The sequence below is a fragment of the Gordionus sp. m RMFG-2023 genome, chromosome 3 (genome assembly GCF_954871325.1).
Source record: "Gordionus sp. m RMFG-2023 chromosome 3, tfGorSpeb1-WG-v2, whole genome shotgun sequence".
NCBI lineage: Eukaryota > Metazoa > Nematomorpha > Gordioida > Chordodea > Parachordodidae > Gordionus > Gordionus sp. m RMFG-2023.
This window is the reverse complement of record NC_088777.1, coordinates 33034696-33041207: the sequence shown is the minus strand read 5'-3', so window position 1 is coordinate 33041207 and position 6512 is coordinate 33034696. Positions and strand designations below refer to the sequence as shown.

The window sequence follows — 6512 nt, the reverse complement described above, 5'->3', positions numbered from 1 at the left end:
TATAAAAAGGAAATTAATAATAATTAGGAATTACGAAATCATAAAATCAACTTTAATCCTTTATTTAAAATTATAACATTAACAAATTAACTAAATTATAATAGTAAAAATCATAAAAAAATAAAATACAATAAAATAAAATATAATTAAAAAAATTAATAAAATAAAAAAAAAGATCATTTGTATCGTAAAAATTGGCCTTTTTATACTCTTTTCAATCTTCTTAATCTAACATTTACAACACCTCCCTACTTACATTAGACCCAACATTCTGCGAATAATCAATCTTCTTTCGATCTCGACTTATTCTTCTTAATTTTTGCTGTCTTCTAAGTTCTAACGAAGGCTTTGTCGCTTGAAATTTTTGAATTCTATCTGTCGCTTGTCACCCTGTGAAACGATCAGCTTTTTATCGCTGTAAGCCACTGACTAACTTGATACACGCCTGTTTTCCACTATCCACGATTTATAACGATTATCGATGACATCCAGTTTCTTTTCCTCTCTTGTTTTTTGCTAGTCTGTCTTAATCTTTTTTATCGTAGCTTGTTTCCTATCAAGACTAAAGTCTCGGTAATAATTGGCTATTATTGGTCAGCGATTAACGATTGCAGCATAACGTCTTGACCCTACTTTCTATTAATTCGCTTGTTTTCCCCTTTCTCTTGTAATTGATTGGTTGTTGCCTCTAATTCTTGTAATCGTATCTATCTTTCAGGCTTCCGGGTCTTCTACGACAGTTTGCCCTTGCTGAGATATCGGGTAATCACATCTAATCTACTTCTACCTAAAATAATCTATTTAAATAACTTCTGAAATATTTTATCACTTTCTTATATTTATTCTCAAATATAAACTACCTAATACAAATATACTAATAAAATATATAATTATACCAACCTTATCCTAATGTCTACATTTATCTCCTCTAAACTAATTCTGACTTTAATAAATGGCGTAAATTATACTAAATCTTAAATTTATAATACGTAGCAAAATATAATAAATTATATAAATATATCAAATCTATCACCCCTCTCCCCTTAATGAAGCCTAGACCCATATTTTCATTGAAAAATTTACTTGTACTTATCCTTTAGCTATTGATCCTCATCTTCTTTTCAGCCATGTCTATACTAAATTTATATCTAAAAATCCTATTCTAAAATATATATCAAAATCTATCTTTTTAAAAAATTATTTCGTCATGTACTCTTTGACACAAGTCTTTAAAAAAAACTGCTGAAATATATAAATCTCTTTTCATACATACGTTGTCGAGAAATAATGACATCTAATCATAAAAGTTTTCATACTAACGTTTATGAACAACCTATTAACTCTAATCACTATGGTTTTCACCCCACGTCTTTGAAGAACTTATGAACTCTAATCATTATAATTTTTCGCACAACCGTTGTTGAAAACTGATATGTATATTTCTAAAGCATGTTTTTCTTTCTGTTATTATTAGAATAATGTTGCATAATTGATCTCAAATCTTATTTATGATTCAAAAAAAATAAAAATCCGATCTCTAATTGAGCTCGATTGCGGCATAAATTTTCTAATGACGAAAGCCGTTTCTCTTTATGAAGATTTTTGGTTAATCTACAACCTAATATACTACATTCACATTAATCCTTGCGGCTGATAAAAGTTAAACATAAATCTTCAATAAGAATTTAATCAACTATTTCCTAACAATAAAGTTATATTCTAATCTTATTCACCGAATTTTTTAATTATTATATCTCAGCAAATTATTAGTTTAATATTAACTTTCGCAATTTATGTTAAAATCTAAAATATCATAGTCTTTATTAGTTTCAAAATTCCAATGGTTTTAGTTTACTAGTAACTAAATATAAAATTCCTCCTAATTATCACCTTTAAATAACTAAACACAAACTTCTTTATATCATATCTACTATGAATGTTACCTATATAATTCTTTGTTTTTAATTTTATATTCTACATAAACATAATCTTAACAACATAATTTTTCCTTTTCACCTTTATTTACATATTTTTCTTACGTTCTTCTGGAATTTTTTTTTTGTATTAGAATACAGTTTGACACATCTCCTTGTTGTCCCACCGGTCACAATGTGTGATTTGCATTAGACTGAAGGTTGTAAAGGGCCGGTCTCCTCCGCTCTCCAACACCATTGTCACAACGACAGGTTTGTCATTGTGCATCAAAACCTAAATATAAAATAGAAAACAAATATATATATATAAAAAGGAAATTAATAATAATTAGGAATCACGAAATCATAAAATCAACTTTAATCCTTTATTTAAAATTATAACATTATCAAATTAACTAAATTATAATAGTAAAAATCATAAAAAAATAAAATACAATAAAATATAATATAATTAAAAAAATTAATAAAATTTAAAAAAAAGATCATTTGTATCGTAAAAATTAGCCTTTTTATACTCTTTTCAATCTTCTTAATCTAAAATTTACAACAGTTATTATTGCATCATCAGCAATTAAATTATAATAGCCCAACAATTTATCATATGCTGCTTTAAAACCATTGTTAAAGGTAGGTGTTTAGGAAGTAGAATATAATAAGGTATAACAAACTTATAAGTATGATAATTTTCCCCACATACCATATTTGTAGTTTTATATAAAGGTAATAGGTTTAATTTTTCTAAGATCTCCCATTGCTACTATATGTTAACAAAATATATTATTCCCTAATTATAAATTTTAATTTATCTCTGATATTTGTTTTTCTTGAAGAATTTTAATTTTATTACTTCATTGACTAATTTTGTTATAGCCGGCTTTAAAATAAGCATCTTTCAATCATTTGGCAGGTGCTATTTGGTTTGAAAAAATTTAAGGAAAGGTGTAGTGACCAACATATATTTTTTAATAAATTTAGCTTTTTGAAAGAATTACGAATCATTCTAATTTCTCAGTTTTAAAATAGAAGGATCTAAAATTTCTTTGGAAAGCAAATTAATTACATGGGTAAAGCATCAGATATGCCCTATTTTTATTGATGGATATTAAGAAAATATATTAATAAAGATTTTATTATTAGTTTCATTAACTAAAGTTATAGTGAAATTTTTAATTCGGAGATAAAAATTTTAACAAAGGCTTTAAATATATTTTCACCTGAATGTGCTTCATTATTGGAACAACATCCAAAATTATGTTATTTACTTTAAAATTCTTATTAATGGGATGTTAGCCCTAAAAAAAGAACCCGTGTTGGGCTAGTCCAGATGTCAGATGAAAAATTAATCGGACTTGTTTTTGGATATTATTTCCTTTACCAACTATTCTTTTTCTGCAAATATATTATACATATGCAATTTAAGAGTATTGGACTTAAAATCTTTTGATTTATCAGTTTTAAAAGGTATATTATTATTTATAAATGATTATCATGTTTTCTTTAAAATTAATTTTTTTTAGATAAAGGAATCGGTGATGTATGCTTTAAAAATATCAATTTTATTACACTTTTACGGAGGTGTGAATGGAACTTATTATAATTACTAATAAGAGGGGATGTTGTTTTGCCTTTACATTTTATAATGCTCTTGCAATGTTTGCAAGCAGCCCTTTCACCGTCTTTATTGATTTGATAACAGCAAACATAACTATTTCATCAGAAGCATTCTCCTCCATCATAAATAGGCTAACAAACAATAATTTATTGTAGAAATGTATTGTATTTTTGTATACCTTTGGTTTATGTAATTTTTTAATATTATTTATTTGAGATTCAAAAAACAAACTTCGTGAGATTCAAAAAATATGGTAATAAAAATTTTAAAATTGCTTCAATTTTCATTTCAGAGATTTTTAATTTGTGCTAGTTTTTTTATAGTCACATCGGCAGGTTATCAAATAGTAATGACAAATGTTCGATTTATTCAATATTCTGAATAATTCGTTTAATGAAATAAATGATCATTCGTATTCAGATAAAACATATAATTTATTATTCGTGGGAGTGTTGGCTATTACATACTTATCATTATATTGATTTTCAACGTCATTATTATAAAGATAGAAATTACAGTGAACTTGAAATCGGGTTCTTCATTTGAAGCTTCATTTTCTTCTCTTATTTCATTATTATCTATAAAAAGATTTAATTTATAGATATAATAGCAGAATAAAATAAATACTTAAAAGACTTATTACGTTTTGCCTGTTATTGTCTTTATATTTTAATAAAAATTTAAAAACTTTTTTAAATATTTTCCTATCAAATGCATGCCTTTTTTTAATTCATGCAAAAAAAAATATTGAGAAAATTAGATATGTTATTTTTTGTAAAAATGAATTTAATTTAATTAAATAACAAGTTTAATATTTTAATAATTTTGGACGAATATTTCCTAAGATCTTAGCATCTGCTCTTCCCTTTTCCGTCACCAATGATGAAGTAATTAGTGCAATAAATTTTTTTAATCCGAGGCATTTTCCCTATTCCATACTTTCCTTTGACAACCCTTACTTTGACCTTTTATAAATTATCCAATCTTATTTTGTAATAAAATAATTAGTGAACCCAACCCCTTCGTGTTAAGGTAGCTTCAATTTTATTCGTGGAATGGCTCATTTCTTTATCGAAGTCAGATAACGTCATAAAGTCTGCAAGTTGTAAGTTTTAATGAATCGAAATATTACCTTTGCAATTACTTGCATGTCTTTGGAGTCAAAGAGCTGTGCGAGTAAATTATACCCATTCCATTCGGATTAACATTGAAATCCTCAAAATTTACCATATGCAAAATTGATATAACTTTTTTAATGCCCTATATAGATCTGACTTCTACTTGAAAATCTTTGAAACCCTAATATTCTAATATAAATTATTGTTATGGTTAGATATCTTTTCTTCTTAGTTTTTGGATATAAGGTTTTGAATTAGGAGGGCATTTAATAAGTCATTCTTTAGGCCCCCTGCTCTTTTACCTATGTATTCATGAGATTGTTTCTAATATTAGGTGTAAATAAAATTTAAGTCTTAATCTCTGTAACCGGAAAGACTCAACTTTATCTGATCCAGGTGCAAATATGTGAGAAGTCTCGATTTTATAGGAAAAGAATCAAATAATCTAAATCATACTACAATTTTTAAATATATCCCTTACAGATAATTTTTAAGTTATAGATCAAGAGTCAGTCTCATAGGGTTCCCTTTAAATAGTGCTATTCCCATAATAGCTAGTCTATAAAGCATAATAAATTGGAAATCATACTGCGAAATATTCTGACTCATTATTCCTTGTAATGATAATGAAATTTCTGGCCCAAAAATTTTACAACTGTTAAAGCCTCACTTCGTTTTTAAGCTTTTTTATCCTTTCCTCCTTAGGCGTTAAGATCAAAACTTCATAGAAGTTATTATTAACATTCATTTTCCCAAGTTTAATTTATAGCCCAACTTCACACTAAAAAAACATTTTGGGATTTTTTCAATTTAGTTTTTTTCCGCTATCTCTTCATCCAGTCATAAATGCAAGGAGATCATTAGTAAGTTTCTAAAGAGAATAGACTATTTGTAAATGTCTGTGTCTTAGGAGGAAAATATTTATGCCTTTTTTTCTTTCATACTCCACCACCCAAAAATTTTCGTAATCCTTTACTTATTATCTATATGAAATTTAAGTAATAATTTATCCATTGAAATCTTTTCGATTCTCAAATATTTGAGGCAAAACTCAGGCCATGAGTTAGAAATTGTTTAAAGTGCCAAACTTGGTATCAGGTTCTCAGATGAAGGGTGACAATAAGGTCTAAATTAGGCTGCGGCATTTGAATACCTTATAAATGTAAAAGGTATAAAAAGAATCAGAACTAAAGATAGATATGGCTGAGTTTACATGTACTCGTCTAGACCTTTGAGTCATTACAGAGCACTCTATTTGATCATATTAAATTTGGCTAACAATCTAAATCTCTGTCATTGATAATATAAAATATATTAGATTAGCTAAATCTCTTTGAAAATTTACACTTAACCATATCTGTTGGTGGCAAATAATAAAATAGCTATACAAATATCTTAGATACGAAAATATCTTATTTAGGATTTTATCTGTCTCTCCTAGTTCTCATCTAATCCAAATATTGACTCTATTATAAGAGCTGAAAAATGGAAATCAGAAAGTATCACGTCCTATGAGTTTCACCTTAATAGCTATTTTTACCAATAAGTTCTTAAGTCCCCTAGACCTTTATTTTTCAAGATTTTTGGTAAAATATTTTTTTAATCAATGGCGATCGTTGTTCCTATATAATTAATATTTCAAGAATATATTTTTTTACCTTTTATTATTCATAAGAATTCTTAAAATAAGATGTCATATAAATTCATTTTTTGGGGAAGTTAATTTTACGCATTCATTGTTATATTTTTTTTATATTTTTGTCAGGTCATTATTATCAAAATTAATATTTTTATGATTAGAGAAGATTATTAATAAATTATATTTATTTTTCTAAATGTGCAAGATAC

General features: G+C 26.4%; 1 protein-coding gene across 1 annotated transcript in view; it reads right to left on the bottom strand.

The window, feature by feature from the left end:
• The window catches only part of LOC135927446 (zinc finger MYM-type protein 1-like), a 279857-nt gene that overhangs the window by 258448 nt on the left and 14897 nt on the right, over window positions 1–6512 (bottom strand). The window lies entirely within an intron of this gene.